Source organism: Lampetra planeri, chromosome 31, assembly GCF_965212315.1.
Source record: "Lampetra planeri chromosome 31, kcLamPlan1.2.h2, whole genome shotgun sequence".
NCBI classification, from domain to species: Eukaryota; Metazoa; Chordata; class Hyperoartia; order Petromyzontiformes; family Petromyzontidae; genus Lampetra; species Lampetra planeri.
Window position 1 is genome coordinate 5,420,959 of NC_136137.1, and position 20,663 is coordinate 5,441,621.

The following is a 20,663-nucleotide window of genomic DNA, read 5'->3' on the forward strand; positions in this document are numbered from 1 at the left end:
AGAAGATTTGGTTTGCAAAAACATTCTACAGTAAATCTTGACTTAAAGCTTTCGTGACTGCAGGAATTCATATTGTTTGGGTCTTTCGGTAAAGTCACGTAGATAGGATGAAAGAAAATAACAAAAAAAACTACTGCTCCTGATGACGATGGCTTGTGGTGTGATCAAAACGTCATAGTTTTTTCTTTTTTTCTTTCAACCTATCTACGTGACTTTACCGAAAGACCCAAAGAATATGAATTCTACAGTAAATGTGGAAGTCACTCATGAGGACCTCACACGCTCTGGCTATTATAGGCCAATGAAACCTTTAAAAAGATTGCTTTGTTTCAATATACACACGTACCCCCTGGCAATTAATATATTTCTTTCTCAAGTCCGGTTTGGCTAACGTCAATGCGTGCGCTTGCGTTTCAACGTGCATCATTTCGCACGCAAGTGTGAAATTCGCAATAACAAGAAACGGCAAAACTTGCATGAAGTGCAGACATTAACCTCTTCTTTTAATATCCCAGTTTCCCCCCCCCGCCCCCCCCCCCTCACCGGAGTAATGCACATTTATCTTTCCAATAATTTCGTAAAAACACGCACACACTTAGGGCAATAGAATTCTTCACTGCCAAGCCATCCGTATAATACAAAACAAAACGTGTGTTTCATAAGAATTTCATTTTATACTTCGAGCCCGAAAAGACGTGGCTTGGGAAAGTCTCAAGCCGAGATAATTGTTGCCAGATTCTGTTATCTTTTTTCCATGAACCATGCAATTTTGCCGGCAAACTTTAACATTTGTGTCATCTCCCACAGTCCTAAACATGCACGAACACGTCCTCTCGATTTTGCTCAAACTGCGGATTCCCCCCCCCACCCCCCCACAGAAACTCCAAAATCCCTATAAAGTTACAAAGTACAATTGTTTTAAGTGTGTGATTTTTAATCTTCAGAAATTGTTAACAAGGAAAGGTCAAAGTCACGTCCTGCAGCCCCGAAGGGCCATTGGAAATTCCACAACCCCATGGTGGGGGCGAGTCTATCTATGTGTTGACTTCCCTACAAAGTTGCACCTAATTTTATCGACCCTGTAGTGATGATGGGCCGAGTCAACTCCTTACCCTACAACCACGATGTAAACTCGCCAACCTTCAAGTTGGGAGCCATTCGCTCTAACCGCCGAATCGTACGGCGCGTTGAAAATTCTGCGTCATTTGTTGCGACGGCTTTCATTCCGCAAACAGGGAGACCAATTGTCACAAGAAACACTCGCCCATGAAAAAAAAGACGACGACGATGACAACGATGATTACGAACCTACGATTAGCACGGTTGGCTACGTACGGGGCCGCAAGAAGCTCAACATACATACGCACGTTACGCGTGCATTTAAAAGGGCTGTTTTGTACACTCACAGTTCATAAATACACGGATTATACACCGCGCAAATCACCAGCCCGTCATGACAATCATACAAGTGTAATATACTCCACCTTAAACACAGTAGTGCTGTTCGTTGCTGGCCGCCTGGCACTTCGGGAGTCTTTGCTATGCAAGGGGCATTTCAATAAACGCACAAACGAATGTGAACCCCCGCGTCGCCGGCCGACACCGAGACGACGATAGGCGACCGAGCGACGACGGAGAGACGCGCGAACAAAACGTTCGCATTGACGCCGCGTGTCACGAACAGCAGGCCGGCTACAGGGGGCTGCTGCTGACACCCCCACCCTCCCCCCAGCTTACCAATCACCCCGCCACCCACCCTGTCCACCCCCGACACCCCCCCAATCCCCTTGACCGTCGCACCGGGCGTGCGATTTGACCCAAGGAGCCCACCGGGGTGGCACTCACGCGGAGAGGGGGCCGGTGTTGGTGCACGTGCATGGAAGGGGGGGGTGCAATTACCGAGCGCGCCTGCCCAACATATGTATGTTGTATGTATGTTGTATGTCTTTCGCGCCGTACGTAGCCAACCACGCTAATCGGAGGTGCGGGGGTGGGAAGGACAACAGACGAAAACACAAAAAGCAGTGAGAAAGAAATGAGTTTTCAATGTAACCTCCGCAGGTCGTCGACGACGACTCCCTCCCTCCCTCTCTCCCCTCCCCCATTTGTTTGCTTAAACCAAGGGGTCAGGCAACCAAAATAACAAGAAATTAGCCGTTTTTGATCGAATTCAGCACAAAAAAAAACCTCAATATTTCAAGGGCCGCAATGCAACGTGGTGAATGCGAGACGGTGGCAAGAATCAGGATGGTCATGTCTATGCGCCGCTTCTCGGTGGCAGCCCCAACAGTCTGGAACGATATCCCTCTGCACATTCGCAGCATCACCTGAATCGCCTCCTTCAAGAGAGACTTAAAAACTCACCTCTACAATCATGCTTTAGAGCGACTCTGAGCTTGGCTCCGCGCCTCTGAGTTGCGGCCACAACGTCTGCAAATTTGCGCGCGTTACAAATTGAACTATTATTATTATTAATAAATAACGTCTCACGATGCGGTCCTTAAAGAGCCGCGGACTTGCGGCCGCAAGTTGTCGACCCCCCCGGCTCAGACAAATGCCGCTGGGATGTTATTGGTCCGGGATGATTTTTGGTTCGTGAAGTCAAAAAGCCGACGGACTAAAGCGTGGTTGCATCTTGTACTCTGGCGACATAAGGATGGAGGAGATCTGCGTACGTTTAACTCACAATTGATATGCTCCACATATTATCGGAGGGGGAGGGGGTGGGGCGACAGGAGGTTTTCTATTCACGCACGAGTCAAATATTTTATACGTATAGAATTTTTTTTTTTTCATGGACAAAGTGCCAATTCGCCTGGGTTCCAGCAAACTACCCTACAATTAAAAAGTTCCTCTCCGCGCAGTCGCTGTCTCCCCCCACCGTGTGTTCCATGGGATGATTTCCACACAGATCTTTGCGTAATTCCTGCACATCTGAAATTGCACATACGCCGTGACCAATGACAATGACAAAGATTCCCCGTAAAACCTTTAGCAGGCTGTTGTGGGGCAAGTGCTGCATCGCGAGGAGCACCTACGAAGGCCGGAACGGCGACGCGAGGGGGTTTCATGGCCAGCATCTCGCTCGGCCGCCTTTGTCTCCCCGGTGCCAAAGTTTTATACACTGCACCAGGAACTCGTTTGAGGCTGAGTCGACCTAGGAGAGGCCCAGTACCGGTTCAGACAATCATCACCGGTTTTGGTGGCCATGAGCGGGAATCGAACCCGGGTCGCCAGGTTCGTAGTGCAGCGCGCTAACCACTACACACACCTCCACACTATGACACACACACATACGCACAAGAACTCGGCCAGAGAGAGTACTCTACCCGGTACCGCACCAGAACCTCGTTTGAGACGGAGTCGACCAAGGGGAGGCCCATAAATGGTTTAGATATTCGCCACCGTTATTGGCCGTGAGCAGAAACCACGACTACACGGCCACAGTCACAGCTAAAATCCTGTCAAAGGCTATTTGGGGGGGGCGGGGGGGTTGATCGTTGCCTTCATGCGACCATGAAGGTTCCGTCCACGTACAATCCCTCTGTGTTTCTTGTGAATAAAAAAAAAATCACAAGAATCGGTATTATATTTCGATTTAAAGCTTTCGTGACTGCAGGAATTCATCTTCTTGGTTCTTTCGGTAAAGGCACGTAGAATGGAAATAATAAAATAATAAAACATAATAAAACGTCGTGAGAATTATTTAATTACGTTTTATTTTTATGATTTTATTATTTCCATTCTACGTGACTTTACCGAAAGAACCAAGAAGATAAATCGGTATTATTATTTTATTATTACTACGCGGCCACGATAATCACCGTATTTCAGCCCCCCCCCTCCCCCGAGCATCTGGATCGAGCCGAGCAAGCGGCGGCACCGGCGCTCAGAGCGGTCACGGTACTTGCACGCCCAGACGCCGCCGAGCGAACGCCCATCTCGCCGATTTCCCCCGTCGCCTAAATGCCCACGTTGGGAAACTCGAAGATCGTTAATGGACGTTGGGCGCTGATCTCACAGAGAGGAGCTCTTTACAGCTATCGTGCTGTGACGGTTCCACCTGAAGACGGAAGCTTGTGTTGCCTCCGAAACGTCGTGATTTTTATTTTATTTTTATTTTATTCATTTTAATTTTTTACCTACCAACATCTGGCAGTTCTTTAAGCGAGCGCCGACTCTGCTGAGGAAGCATTCAATGTCGAAGTCTAGTAGGTAGGAGGTCGTGGGTTCGATCCCGATCCCGACCCCGACGGCTGTATATTTGGAGGTTGGGTTGCGTGTCTCTCTCTCTCCCCGTGGTCGCGTGGATCGTTCTCCTGGTCCTCTGGTTTTTCCCTCCACATTTAGAAACGTGCCTTTAGATTATTTGGCTGCTCTAAATGTCCACGTGATAAGCCACTTCGTTGAGCTATCATTTGTGGCCAGGTCGCTTTTGAAAAAGAGCTACATAGCTCAGTGGGCTTCAACCTGGTAAAATTTAAAAAGTTTAATTTAGTTTTAGTTTAAATTTCCGTGCTGGAGCGATAGCATCGCTATCTTGTATTATCCATAAGTCAATTAAGAAAATTAAGAAGCATCAGCGTAGCCCAGGAACAACATCAAACATTCACGTGTGGACAGACAGACAATAATTTAACAAACGTGGCAACCTACCCAAGCCTGACCGTGACACCACTATACAGAGCAGCCTGAACTTGAGTCCGACATTGTGGAATGTTTCACATCCAGATTTTTAAACATACTTCTTCATAACTTATTTTTGTTTTTAACGTTGTTGCCACCCCCCCCCCCCCGGCACCTCCGGTTGGCTACGTACGGTGCAAAATAAGCTCAACATACATGAACACAACATGAGATGGTGCAGTGCCTATCCTCAACTACTAAAATAAACTTTTATTTTACCAGGTAAGTGCCGTGCAGGGAGATGGCCACAACCAGACACCACGTCAGTTCGCGACGACTCGTAAAGCATTCGACGTTGACCAAGGGAATGGTTCAATGAAGGGCCAAAGAGTTCGCAATTTGCACCGAGAGAGACAGGAAGAGGAACACGCGGATTGGAGATTGTAAATGTTGTGGATTTGCTCTCCAACACACCGGTGTGCTGTACTAGTAACGAATTAGCACGTTCTGGATACGTGACAAACCTGACTAATTGGCTGTGTCGGGTGGTGGCGGGTTTAACGACACATTTATATTTACGCGTTCTAACCCAAAAAAACATGTATTGTGGATTGGAACACACGGGCACGCTTAAGATAGCGTTGTGACCGGCGGAGAAGAGCGAGTGGGTTTGGGCAGGGCACGCTTAGATCTAGAAGAGACGCTGATGGCGGATGGTCGAGACTAACGATGGAGTGGCAGCTAATGGAGGGACTCATCCTGGCCAAGGGAGGGATTGAGCGACAACGATAGAGGACACTTAGAGATCACGAAAGGGGAGGGGACGGGAAGGAGTGGAGCGGCGAGGGAAGAGGAAGAGGATGGTCGATGGAGAAGCGGTGAGGCTTTAAAACGCTCACGCCAAGTCGCGCAGTCAAGGTCGACCGACGACCCAGCGCTCACCTCGCTCGCTCACCAGCCATTCGTTGCCTCCGTGTCGCCTTTTCTGTCGCTACTAGCACTGCGCCCCAGTGCGGGCAATGAGCCGCCAATGCCGACGCAGCATAACCCAATGGGACATCGCGATGTGGACTCATCACAAGAAACCTCAACATCTACGCCGTCGAGTTGGCTTCCTGTGCCGTCACATAATCATGGCACCGGATATACAGCGCGGTGCTCCAAAGCTCCGTAAACTGCACCACCACTACCACCACTACCACTGCCCAGCTTTCACACAACGCAGCTCATCAGCAAGCCCACCACCACGATACTACCCAGCTTCCACAACACACGGCTCATCAGCGAGCCCACCATGAATGATACTGCCCCAGCTTCCACAACACACAGCTCATCAGCGAGCCCACCACCACGATACTACCCAGCTTCCACAACACCCGGCTCATCAGCGAGCCTACCACAATACTACCCAGCTTCCACAACACACAGCTCATCAGCAAGCCCACCACCACCATGATACTGCCCCAGCTTCCACAACACCCGGCTCATCAGCGAGCTCACCATGATACTGCCCCAGCTTCCACAACACACAGCTCATCAGCGAGCATAATGCCCGACAACAATGGGCAGCATTGCAACCGGATCGGCACAAACGACGGAAGACGCAGTGGACACCTTATGCACGAGTGAAGATGAATAATATATTTTGTTAAACTTTTTAAAAAACACGATTTAATGATATATACCGTACTAGTAATGGAATAACTCCACGGCTCCAGGAAGTGGCCCCGAAGCTTGCCTTAACGTAAGGGACCGTGGCCAATTACAGGCAACGTCAGTTGACCGTGGACAATTCGACTCAAGCCGAAACATAACATATAAAAAATAACGTTTAAAAATACATATTTTTATTTTTAACGATAGAAAGTAGTATTGTCATCAGTATGACATAAGTATACCAAGTTTGCAGTCGATACCACATTGGGAAGTGCGTTAAAATTGAGTTACAAGATTTGAGGATACGACAACAGACAGAGTGAGTTAATAGAAAGCGTGTTAAAAAAAAGCTCCCCTCTTGCTCTATCTGCCGTGTGGGACTGTGGCTACAAAAACCGAGCCGTGGGGCCCCCTTTCCAACTTCACACTGCCCCGGACATAAACTAACGTGGCCCGCAGGAGAGCAGTGCGGTGATTTAATCGCCAAAACCGCACTGATCCGGCGTGGTGAAGTATGGTCAAACGCACCCCCCCCACCACCACCAACCCCATGACCCACGTGAGATGGGGAAAGCCTTAGTTCTGCAGTGGACTGACAAATGGGCTGGACTACGATGCGCATCATGATACGAGTGGCTAGGTGCTTATTATCTCTTGTGCCAATTGGTATGCCAATTAAATCTAGATGGGGAGCTCATTTTTTGTTAAACTGCTTGTAGTGTTTTAGTTTGTTTTCCACCCCCCCCCCCGCACCTCCCGATTTTAGCACGGTTGGCTACGCACGTGCGGTGCGAAATAAGTTGAACAGACATGCACACACATCTTAGCTCGACACGTTTATTCAACTAACATCAACCACAAATACATAAACACACAAATGGCCAAACCTAACGGGCAACGTCACCAAGCGCTCGACCTACAGCCCTTCTCGGGCGACGTATTCTTTTTTGATTTGCCGTTTGAATTTTTCCTCCGGTCTGCAAAACACTTCCTGAAGAAGGCTGGCAGCCCGCGGGAGCGAAACGTCGGGCGTCCGCCAAGCGACGCGCGGCACGAACCCGAAAATACATGGTGGGGGGGGGGGGTGAGGGGGGGGGGCATCCAACAACTTCGGAAAAAGAACCTCGCCGCCGAGTCGTCACCCCGATTGCACGCGACCTGCTGTGACCTCCGCCTTGGGCGCGCCGTGCGGGGCGTTCTTACAGGCGTGGACCGTGACCCCCCCCCCCACTCCCAGCGTGACCGTACAGAGACACGCAGGTGTCGCGCGGTTAAACAACGCGGCGCATTCATACCTGCTGCTGAGATCGCGATATCGCGCTCGCTCGCTCGAGCCGACAGCAGGTGTGACGTGGTGTGACGTGGTGTGACGTGGTCCAGCGGTTATCGCCGTCCTGTCTCCCTACACCACGGGTGGGGAACCTTTTTTCTGCCAAGGGCCATTTGGATATTTATAACATCATTCGCGGGCCGTACAAAATTATCAACTTAAAAACTTGCCAAACATTTCATTAACTCGCCCCTAATGCGATGGGCTGGAACCGCTTCTCTTTGGTGAGGCGTGTGATGTTAGCTGGTATTGATGATGTTGCTACTCACAACTGTTTTTCCAGGTTTGCTCCTAGATTTATTGGATTTCGAGTCCCTCCTGCGGTTGCCTTGGCAGGGCCACACCAAATGATTTCGCGGGCCTCATACGGCCCGCGGGCCGGACGTTCCCCACCTCTGCCCTACGCGGTGGTAACGCGTCGACTGCAAACGCAGACACTGGGGCCACCCGCATGTGGGTTTTCACGCGCATTTGAACACTGCGACACGTCTAAATCGTGTCGATTGAATTCTTATAAATTAGTTTCTTTAGTACATGTTTTAGTGTTTAGTTTGTTGTACGCCCCCCTACACCTATGATAAGCACGGACTGGCTACGAAACTGGTTAAACATACATACACGAATATGGGTCTCTGTGGGTCTCTGTGGGAGTCTGTGGGTCTCTGTGGGGGTCTGTGGGGGTCTGTGGGTCTCTGTAGGTCTCTGTGGGTCTCTGTGGGTCTCTGTGGGTCTCTGTGGGGGTCTGTGGGGGTCTGTGGGTCTACGTGGGTCTCTGCGGGTCTCTGCGGGTCTCTGCGGGTCTCTGTGGGTCTCTGTGGGGGTCTGTGGGGGTCTGTGGGTCTCTGTGGGTCTCTGTGGGTCTCTGTGGGTCTCTGTGGGGGTCTGTAGTTCTCTTCCTTCCGATAGTAGGAAGCCAACTGGAGGCTGCGAACTTTTAAATAACCCAGATTAAAAACTCGTTTCTTTACAACTGCTTTTTGCGTTTGATCCATTGTCCCTCCTCCACACATACGATGAGCACGATTGACTACGTAGGGTGCGAAAGAAGTTCACATACGTACAACACGCAAATAAAACGCCGTGGTTTTTGCAACCGCCTGTTTTACGCGGTTGCTTCTGCTGCTTGCGTAGCTTTGCCCCTACGCATTTTCGGCGCGAAACCGCCTGTTGTTTCGGCACGATGTCCGACGTTTCGCTCCAGGGACCGAGAGCTTCTTCGGGAACTGAATTCAAGCAGAAAACTCGCAGTCAGAGAGCTTTAGGCTGACACCATTTAGTGCCACTGGATTCGACCGTAGTTTGCAATCTTCCGTTTCGTAGGTCTTGTCGAGCAATGGATCCCAACGCAAATTTACGATGAAAGCGAAGCGGCGGACCAACGGCAGCGATAACTCCCCTTTAAGTCGTATCATCATAATCGTGCTGGATAAGAGACTCCCTCAAGCCGTCGCCTAAATGTCACACTCCTGCGACGCGACCGTTCATGCCAGCAGACGGACCGATCGCACCACTCCATCTCTCCACGGCCGACGATCCTCTCAGCCTTTCCCGTCGTTAACCTCGAGGCTGAGGAGCTCCTTCAGGAACGGCACCGGTGCAGCGCCTGAAGGAGCCCCCCAGCACGCGGAGTGAAACGTCGGACAATCTCGCCTCACAACCCCGTACGCACACACGCGCACGGAGACAGCGTGGACGGCCGCTCTGCGTTGGAAATATTTTCGTTAAAACTTTTTTTTATTTCGCCGCCGGCGCGGACTATTAAAGTATTTATTTATTTTCTTCCCACAAAGCCGCCACGACGCACACATTTACCTGCGCCTAATCATAGCCGGGCTCCGGCAAAAAAAAACAAAGGCGTTTTTTTTTTCTGCAAGCCCTCACTTGCTTGCGGAGAAATGACTCCCTTTCGCTATTCTCGCTCGTTTGGAACGCGACCGCATCCAGACCCGCCCTGGGCGTACTGTATAATGGATTCGGAGCGGCAGGAAAAGGGCACTCGCACGCATCCGCTGGTTAATTCTCAACAAAAAAGAATGAGTCGCCAAACAAATTAAAAATGTTAAACTATATCGAAATAATGGTTGGCGGGGAGGGGGGGGATCCATTTTTTGTTATCCCCCCACGCCCCGACCCCTCTTCAAGTTTTCTGATCATTTGTTAATTTTTCGCTGACGGATGAAAGCGCACACGACGAGACCCCCAACAAAGCTCGCAGCCGAATCGTTTGGCGAGCAACCCCAGGTGGCAGTCTGGTGCGCCACAAAACACCGACACATTGCCGAGGCGTAAACCACCAAGAAAGAATAACGTGAAGATGTTTAAGAGTTTTTAATGCCTACCCGCTTTCGCGTAGCCGCCGTCCGACGCAGCTTTGCGGCGGGCGTTTCACTCAAAAATCCGGAGTTAATTGGGACTTGGCAAGTTTTAAAACGCGCCTGGACGTGCGCTCGTTTAGCCGGGGATAATAATTTTTTCATCGAAGCCACAAAAAACGATTTAAATGACGCACGTGCACTCCGTTGTGCGTTAACGCCAATTACAACGCGGTGCCGCGGTAGCGAGATGTTAACCACCTCGCCTGGTATACAGGAGGTCGTGGGTTCGATCCATACCCCGACACCTGCTGTATATTTGGAATTTGCGTGTCTCTCTCTCCCTGTGGTCGCATGGATTTTTTTCCGAGTCCTCCGGTTTTTCCCTCCACATTTAGAAACACGCGTTTAGAATATTTGGCTGCTATGAATGTCCACACGATAAGCCACTAAGTTGGGCTATCATTTGTGGCCAGGTACCCTTCTGAAAAAGAGCTATACAGCTCAGTGGGCCTTACCTTGGGAGAGAGAGAGAGAACATGCAAACTCCAAATATACAGCAGGCGTCAGGGACGGGACCGAACCCACGACCACCTGCATACCAGGCGCGGGAGTTAACATCTCGCCACCGTGGCGCCCCAGCTACACCCAACGAGAGAACAACTCCCACACAATTCGAATCCGTGAGGTCAGCTCACTTCTCCAAAGCCCCCACAGCGGCCATCAAATGGCTTAATAAGCTCGCTACGCACGTACACTGTTGCGAAACTTCACCTCGCCAGTACGCAAGAAGACGAAAAAGGATCCTAAAAGTAGTGCTTAGCTCCAGACTCGTTGTCACAGGGACTGCGTGTAGGTCGCTGCTTTGCCAAAAAAGGTATATGAAGCTAAAGGTAACGGCCATATGAAGGTAACAGCCGTCGAGGTAACAGCCATATGAAGGTAACAGCCATGCAATGCTTTCTTCACGCCACTGCTGGCCAAAGGGCCTCCACTGGGGAGAGGGGGCCTCGAGAGAGCCTCTCTCTAAGTGGCTACTTTGGCCTACTCCTCCACCCTAGTTTACCCCCCCAAATTCTCTCGAACAAAAAAAAGCAGCGCACGTCGTGCGATTTTTTTCGTCGTCGTTATTATTTTTCAAATGACGACAGCTCCCAATAAACGCCTCCGAATGTTAAATGAGCGGTTGAATCAACTGCCGCCGGTACGCCACGAAAGACAACACCCCCTTGTTAATGAGTAGCAGCAATCATCAGCAGTCGCAGCAGCAGCAGCAGCAGCACCCGGACAAGTTCAGTCAAGCCAAAGAGAGCTTCGTTCCCCAAATAACCAAAGTGGTGGCTCCCAGTCTCCCGTTGGCGGCCTTGAGCCGGTGTGAAGATTCCACATTCCCAGATGGCGACCGCTTGTGAACGCCGCTTACAATGTGTTACCGACTTTAGTGACCGAGCGGGGATGATAGGCCGAGTAAACACCCCACCACAACCAGGGTTGGGACGAACAACCTTACAGCTGTTTAACCAACCACCCCGCCCGGTTAAGCATCATAATATTTTGCCATGATCTAGCCACTGCTGGATGAAGGCCTCCCAAAACTGTCGCCATCCATGCAGAGTAAACTGATTCTATTTATTTCCAGCTGCTCAGCTCCATTTCATCTGCCTCCTGCGATGCAACAATCCATTTGGAACACAATCACGAGGCTGATTTCATCGCTCCATCTCCATGCTCTCTCCCGGACGTTCCAGTCCTTGGGCTGCCACTCCGCGGTTAGTCTCGACCACCGGCCATCGTCGCCTTCAAGCCGTGACGTCTCCTGCCCAAGGCCCACTCGCCTCAAATTTTGGTGGCCAGATGTTAACCGACTCACTTCGTATTCAGGAGGTCGTGGGTTCGATCCCGACCCGGACGCCTGCTGTATATTTGGAGTTTGCGTGCCTCTCCCCTCCGTGATCACGTGGATTTTTGTCCGGGTCCTCCGGTTTTTCCTCCCACATTTAGAAATATGCGTTGAGAGTATTTGTTTGCTAAAAATGCCGATATGATGAGCCACTTCGTTGAGCCATCATTTGTGGCCAACGTCGCTTCTAAAAAAATATTAATAGCTCAGTGGGACTTACATGTTAACATAAAAATGAAAAAGTCGTTTTTTTACTGGTGCCTATAACCTGCATACATTATCTAATCCATGTATTCCTGTTGCTTTCTCCCAATGAAATTCAAAGCACGCATCTAGAAAAAAACATATTCATGTAAATATATTCACGCAAGTTAGTTTTCAATATCTAAATTGATTAATCGGTTTTTTTACTCACAAAAATAATTGTTGCATTTGCTAACAGACCCCATCATGAGTTAATAAAAAAAAACACATTAGTAAGTATTAAATATCACGGTTGTGAAAAAAAAATTACCACTGAAAATCCACGGTAGTGCTGCTGTATGATTCATCTAGGCGTATAAAGCAGCGTCTGTTTGTCCATACTGTGAAAATGTATGTAACTGTGTACGAGCATGTGTGTGTGTATGTGTGTATGTGGGGAGCGGTAGTGCAGCGGTTAGCACACTGCGCTATGAACCCGGCGACCCGAGTTCGATTCCCGCTCACTGGCCAACAGCGGTGATGAATATCTGAACCGGTCCTTGGTCTCCCCTAGGTCGATTCAACCTCAATCAAATGGGTACCTAATTTGATGTGTAAAACATTGCCACTAGGTAGACAAAGGCGGCCAGGAGTGGTGTTGGCTACCCACCCCCCTCGAGTGCTGTGCTGGCCTTCATAGGCGCTTGCTAACACCACTTACCCCAACAGTCTGTTCAGGCTATACGGGGAAAATTTGTACGTGTAAGAGCATATGTGTAAAAGTATATGCATGTTTTGCGCATTTAAGCATATGCTATATGTATGAACTGTATATGATTCCACGTGCGTGTATGTGTATTAATATGCGAGTTTATACAACGTGCGTGTGCGAGTGCGCATAACCAAGCCTGTAGGGAATACATTGATCAGACTGAAAGGACTGAAACTGTTACATTTCAACAGAAATTCTCGAACTTCATAGACACTCATCTTCGTGGTTCTTTCGGTAAAGTCACGTAGAAGGGAAGTAATAAAATAATAAAAATAAAACTTAATAAAATAATTCTCACTACGTTTCGGCCACAACGCAAGCAGCCGTCCTCAGGTGAAAACCAGGTCTGTCGAGGCGACAGCGTCTGAACATTCAGACGCTGGCCGAAACGTCGTGAGAATTATTTTATGATGTTTTATTTTTATTATTTTATTACTTCCCTTTACGTGACTTTACCGACAGAACCAAGAAGATGAATCCCTGCAGTCACGAAAGCTTTAAATCGAACTTCATGGACACTCTTGCATGAATTCCAGTCAGCCGCATCATCCCTTCTTGGGCCAATAAAAATTAACCCGTAAAAACAAAGTTTTTCACTATAAATCCTTTATATGCGTGGCATCGGTTTTATTTTATTATTCATTTCTGTTTTTCTTGAGTAAGAGTTTCATTTTTATCACATTGGTATTTAAAATTAAATATGAAAAAAAAAATTCCTAAAAAGTGGAACATTTTGGAAAAAAATTTTCAGGAAAATAAATTGTCACGCACAACGAGTCTGTGTGCAAAATGTCAACTCAATTGGATCACGGGAAGTGGGTTTAAAAACGACCGAAAGATTTGCACGGTCGTAAGCGCGCAAGCAAGCAAGCAAGTGAACTTAATATAAAGGATTTAAAAATAGTGTACCACTCTGTGAGACATCAACTGCGGTTTTACAATGGATCGACCCGACATGAACGTGGAATTTCAATCACTGGATAAGAGCTGCTTGCAAAGATAAGCAACCAGCTCTCTCACGTGTTTCTGCATGGGTCACGTTGCATTTTCTTAAAATATCAAACTTTTTTTGTTGTAAAAGAAATACACATGTGCCTGGATACTTATGCATTCCCGCTCACAGCCAACACCAGTGAAGATTATCTGAATCGGTCCTCCCCTAGGTCGACTCAGCCTCAAATGAGTACCTGGTGTAGCGTGTAAAACATCACCACTGGGGAGACAAAGGCGGCCGGGCGTGGTGTTGGCCACCCACCCCCTCGTGAGCAGTGCCGGCCTTCATAGGTGCTCGCTAACAACACTTGCCCCAACAGTCTGTTACAGGCTACACGAGGGGTTCGTTGTCCACGTAGTCATCATATGTATTGAACTTCGTTCGCAACTCACGTATCCAACCGTGATATTCGGAAGTGCGGGACAAATTATCCCCCAATTCAGCGAGAGAGCGAGAGCCTTCACAGAGTCTCTCGAGATGCTGTGTTGTCAGGAAGAGGCTCCCTGCTGCTGCCGCCGCTGCCAGAGGTCGCAACCGGGTACCCGATATCCGTACCCTACCCGATACCCGGCTACCCGTACCCGGCCAGGTACGGGTACCCGTTTGCGACCCTGGTGCGGCCGGGTACGAGTACGGGTAGGCCGTGAGTCACTGGTGAGTAACCGTTTGTCACTCATTTCGGGTAGGGTACGGGTACGGGGAGGGAACGGGTACCCTGGTGCGGCCGGGTACGGGTAAGGAATCAAAACCCGTTTGCGACCTCTGGCCGCTGCTGCTAACATTGCGAACGCTTGGCCAAGACCGCGAGCGAATGATTCGCTCCGTGTGGCAGGGAACTGGAGACCAGCGGAGAAACCCCACCACGCACACGAAGGGAGGGAGGGGGGGGCGACGCTCCGTGCTTTGCACCAACAGATTTTCGCTTGTGTGTGTGCGGGGGGGGGGGCAGTGTTAGCGGTTAGCACGGGTTTCGATTTCCGCTCACGGCAAACACCGGTGACGGTTATCAGAACGGGTCATGGGACCTCCCCTAGGTCGACTGGGCCTCAAATGAGTACCTGGTGCCGTGTGTAAACATCGCCACTGGGGAGACAAAGGCGGTCGGGCGTGGTGCTGGCCACCCACCCTCTCGTGTGCCGTGCCGGCCTTCAAATATGACGTCAACAAATCTCTGCTCCCCCCCAAAAAATATATAAAACATGCTTAAAATCGCCTTAAACTATTGTCGTTGGAGTGCGTATTTAATTTGGCGCTGCACTCTGAAGTTGTAGGAGAAAACATTTATGAAAAAGTATATTTAATTAAGTAGAACGTGTTGTCTACATTTATTTAAAGTTTTGCATTTTGATGTGCCGTCACATTTCTCAACCCCCCCCCCCCCTCGCCACACATCGTCACAAATGTCTCACCCACCCCCGCCCATAGGTGCGTGACGTCATTTATGGACGGCCCCTAACCTTCTCATTATCTCTCGGATACCGACTTGAAGTCTGCCTTCATAATATCCCCGGGTAGCCTGGTTTCAACGGCTCATGACAATCAACCCACGCACAAACTCAACTCACTACAACGGGCAACACCTTAGGCGCCGTCCAAAAATGACGTGACGCGATTTTGGACGATTTTTGACTACCCCCCCCCCCCATCGTCACACGGCGTCACAAAAAGTCAGACCCCCCCCCCCCTCAAATATGACGTCACAAAGCTCTGCCCCCCGAAAAAAATATAAAACATGCTTCAAATCGCTTTAAACTATTGTCATTGTAGTGCGTATTTTATGTGGCGCTGCACTCTGATGTTGGAGAAAACATTTATTAAAAAGTCTATTTAATTAAGTAGAACGTGTCGTCTATATGTATTTAAAGTTGCGCAATTTGATGTGACGTCACGTTTCTCAACCCCCCGCCCCTCGTCACACATCGTCACAAATGTCTGACCCCCCCCCCCAGGTGCGTGACGTCATTTATGGACGGCCCCTTACACAGCCTCCAAAGTTACACAATTGTCAACTGCGAGCGCGTCGTACGACTGAATTGATTAACTGCCCTCCCCCCTTTCTCATTGCACTGCCGTATGAAGACCCCACACACACACCTCTACACCTTGTCACGGGGCTTATATGACCATACTTCACCACCCCGGTTAAGTGCGGGGTTGGTAAATCGATTCGGATATCGATGGCCACTCGTGTTCAGCCATGGCAGGAAACTGAACTCGAGTGGGCAGGTTTGTAACGTATTGCACTAGCGACTACATCACACGCGGTCCCTGTTAGAAATGACACCAGGTATTTCCTATGTATCTGAATTTTTTTTATTGTAATGCCTTTCCAAACACTTAACGTACTGTATCTGTCACTACCATCCAAAAAATAAAAATCAGCACATTCTTATTTAGAAAAATGCTGTCGAGATTATTTTGATGATTTGGCTGCTATAAATGTCGACGTCATAAGCCACTTTGTTGAGCTATTATTTGTGGCCGAGTTGCTTCTGAATAATTAGTTAATAGCTCAGGGGGCTTTACCTGGTGAGATAAAAAAAAAACATTGTTTAGTTGTATTTGTGTATTATTTTCAAGACATTGGTTTAACTTTCCTATTAACTGTTTGTTGCTGTAATGTTCTGAGACGCCCCGACTGGACATTTTGTGGAAAAAAGAGCTTCATAGCTCATCGGATTCCTCCAGTATAAATTAATGTTCTGATTCTGAAAAAGGAAATGTATAATATCGAACATAATATTGCAGACAGCAGCAACTTCTTCAAAGCACATTATCACAACTATCTGATCAAGTGGCACAGGGGTTCATAGTCCATGATTTGTCAATTTTAAGGTTTAAAATACAAATTTTGGGTCATATCAGCTCATCATTCCTTCGGGGTCGATAAAACTAGTACCACTTTGTGGGAAAACTCAACAGTCCCTCGTATGGATGTGGAATTAACAACACTGGCTCAGTGCTGTAAACGGAAGAGATGAGCAGCAGCCCACGCTTGCTAGACTGAAAACGACTTTGACATTGAGTCTGAGTTTGTTCTTGGGATTACAAAGGTGGCATGGTGGAGCGGTGGCGCAGCGGTTAGCGCATCGTGCTACGAACCCGACGACCCGACCATCACTCACATCGATGGCCGGGTTGGTATCTGAACCGGAGCTGCGCATCCGAGCCCTTCGCCAACCCGCACCGACCAGCGTGGTGAAGTATGGTCAAACAACCCCCGTGACCGACAACTACGTGGTGAGGTCATCATCCAGAAGTTGATTTAAGAGGGGGGGGGGGCATCTGCGCCTCCTGCAGTTTGCAGAGATGTTGAGACCCTGATAAATGTATTGTGCAGCGTCTTCTCATTTCGAAAAACCACGCCAAAGTGATTTAAAGAGAAATAATAAAATAATACAAATAAAACATAAAATAAAATTGCCACGACGTTTCGGCCACAACGCAAGCAGCCGTCCTCAGGTGAATAAACAGAGCTGTCTTTCCGACAGCTGGCCGAAACGTCGTGAGAATTTTATTATATGATGTTTAATTTTTATTATTTTATTATTTCCCTTCTACGTGACTTTACCGAAAGAACCAATAATACACACCAAAGTGGTTTCCCCACTCGCCTGGGAGCGGTTTACCACCCTACGACCTCAAGCCCTGCTTCAGTGGTGAAAATTCCACATCCCTATGGCAAGGACAGTGGGCGCAGTAGCACGGATGGCATGGGTCCTGGTGCAATGAATAAAATTCCTTGTACCAAGGCGCCGTGGTGGCGAGATGTTAACTACCTCGCCTGGTATACAGGAGGTCGTGGGTTCGATCCGGACTCCGACACCTGCTGTATATTTGGAGTTGGCATGTCTCTCTCCTTCTGGTCCTCCGGGTTTTTTCCCTTCACATTTAGAAACATGCGTTTAGAGTATTTGTCTGCTATACATTTCCACACGATAAGCCACTTCTAGTTGGGCTATTGTTTGTGTTGGCCAGGTCGCTTCTGAAAAATGAGCTATATAGCTCAGTAGGGGGCCTTACCTAGCCAAATAAAAACACGTTTTTAGTTTGGAAATTGCCCCCCTCACCCCCCCCCCCCCCCCCAACGTCTTCATAGCCTCGTGCCCTGTGCACCGACTTCACACTTGATATAGCTATACCGGTGGGGCAGGACCGAGCGAGTACTCCGTCCACACGATACGGCTGATTTCCAAAAGTGTGGTACTTGTTTTATCCCCCCCATCCTCCGCAGTGCGGTGACAGGCGGAGTCAACCGACCCGGACTGCGAGTTGGTCTCAGCAATGATCAGAATGTTTGGATTGGAACCCATGAATTCTCACCATTCTCACCATTCTCACGAGATGATTTTCTTATTACCTAATAAAGTTTGACACCGTATTCTGTTTACATAAGAATGATGAATATGCAAATGACCAACGCTGTACTGTATCTGCGTGTTTGGATGCAAGCGGCATTACGCCGCAGGGCGCTAAGAACCCGGAAACCTGAGTTCGATGCCAGGCCACGGCTAACATAAATTGGCTAAGAGTGACGTCTAAATCAGAAGGATAACCCCCCCGCCTCCACGCCCAACTTCACCAAACCAACAGTGACCAGAGTGGTGAATTATGGTCGAATAAACCACCAGGCGCCAACAACGGACACGGCTCATCCAGCAGTGGATTTACCAGGCTTCAGTGCAACACTGCAACACTTTATCACACGATCAGAAACACGCAACGAGTGGTAGCAACGAGACGGAACTTCGCAGCCTTGGGGGGCCACCCCCTGGCATCTTTTAAAATCAACAAAGAAAGCAGCTATTAGTGTAAGCGTATTAAAGTGTTTCGTGGCCGCCCCACAGCTATCAGTTTTAGCCAAAATAATGTGACACCCCCCCCCGCCCGCCCCCACGGTTTAAAATAAATATTCAAACAGAATGAGAGAATACAAGGATGTATAATGACGCGCACACACACACAGAACTCAACGTTTGTATGGAGGACTATATATTTTTTAAGTATTTTAAATGGTTTGAAGTCTTACGTTAATTTGACGAAACGTTTAGAGATGCATTGCAAATCCTGGTTTAATGTAAAGCCCTAGCCCCGAAACTGTATCAATCACGACGGTTGTTTGACCATACTTCCCCACGCCTGTCAGAGCGGGGTTGGTGAAGGGCCGATCCAGATGTCACTCACCCACTGATTTAAATTTCGATTTAAAGCTTTCGTGACTGCAGGGATTCATCTTATTGGTTATTTCGGTAAAGTCACGTAGAAGGGAAATAATAAAATAATACAAATAAAACATAATAAAATAATTCTCACGACGTTTCGGCCACAACGCAAGCAGCCGTCCTCAGGTGAAGAACAGGTCTGTCGGAAAAAACCTGAGTTCGATACATGGCATTTATCAAGAACAGGTCTGTCGGAAAAAAACTTTTTTCCGACAGACCTGTTCTTCACCTGAGGACGGCTGCTTGCGTTGTGGCCGAAACGTCGTGAGAATTATTTTATTATGTTGTATTTTTATTACTTTATTATTTCCCTTCTACGTGACTTTACCGAAAGACCCAAGAAGATCACCCACTGATGTTAGTCGTGGCCAGGTATCGAACTCAGGCCGCCACATTATTCACAGGGCAAGTGCGCTCACCGTAATGCCACCACCGCAATACCACCACCGCTCCCATTCCCAAATACGAGTGCTGCGTGATAAATGTCACGGTTTAGGATAGTCTCGTTTTGTTATTTCTATAAGTGCATTTATAAGTCCCCAGGGAGAAGTGTCTTCTTGTATGTTAAATCGCAATAACGTATCACACAGGCATGACTCGCTCAACCATCTGGGACTTGTGGAAAGGGGAGTCAAAACGTTGCGAAAATATGCGATTAAAAGGTGTCTCCACGCTGTGGAAGTGAGACACTGCGTTCATCTCCACGAGCCAGGGAGGTGGAAATTCCACATTCCTTATGGCAGGCGCAAGTTGCTCCTTCTATCCGACTGCTTGTACTGTACGCGATTAAAAAAAAAGTCATAACCCGAATGACAGGTTTATTTTTCTTCCAACAGCTTATCCTTACGTAAATGGCCTTATTTGCTTAAATAATGTACGTGTCGGAGGTGGAATTATACAATCTGAACACGGTATTTTCTCTGCGTGCCTACAGACGTCGCACTCGACAAACTTTCCAAACTACACCTTGTGTGTGTGTGTATGTATCTGCGCGCGCACACACACACACGCGCGCGCGATATAGACACGGCTGATTTTCCTGCAGGACAAGTTTCCCGACTTTTTAAAGTGTCGCAGTTTATAAAAAGGTCATGATGGCATTTATCATGTATGCATTCGTCACGTGCGGAGGAAAGCCCTTATTCGTCCAGCAGTGAATAGACACTGGCTGACGACGAAGATTAACGTGTGGAATTTTACACGACAGGTCCAGACACAATCGCCTACAACTTTTGATTTCGTTACAAAATTCGACATTAGTTATGGATTGTCAAAATTTTGCATCAAGTGCACGCGTCTGTGTAAACCAACAGCCGGCTTTAAACGCGTGCAAACTGTTACTACGCTTAAAAGATAACAGCACCGGTGAGTCTGTAAGGCTGATAAACAATCTTCAATCGGTGGCGGGTGAGAGAGAGAATCTCTTATCGGTCTTTGAGAAGTGATCACAACAAGCGGTGATCTCTAGTCAACGAACACCCGCTATGATCAGCGTTCCAACAATGCAGTTGTAATATTTAAAGGTTTTCAAAAATACACGTAAATATATTACACGTGCATCTCACTTGTTGGTGCAAAGTTGCTGTTAAGCGAGATGACAACCACACAAACCACGCAACAACCATCATCGCATCAAAAAGACATTTAAAAAAACCCCGCACGGGTCGA

General features: G+C 48.3%; 1 protein-coding gene and 1 long non-coding RNA gene across 2 annotated transcripts in view; one reads left to right on the plus strand and one right to left on the minus strand.

Moving 5' to 3' along the window:
• The window catches only part of LOC144729134 (uncharacterized), a 350,979-nt gene that overhangs the window by 122,005 nt on the left and 208,311 nt on the right, over nt 1-20,663 (plus strand). The window lies entirely within an intron of this gene.
• LOC144729133 (cyclic AMP-responsive element-binding protein 5-like) overlaps nt 1-20,663 on the minus strand; it is a 125,976-nt gene that overhangs the window by 104,797 nt on the left and 516 nt on the right. The gene's annotated exons all lie outside the window — the stretch shown is intronic.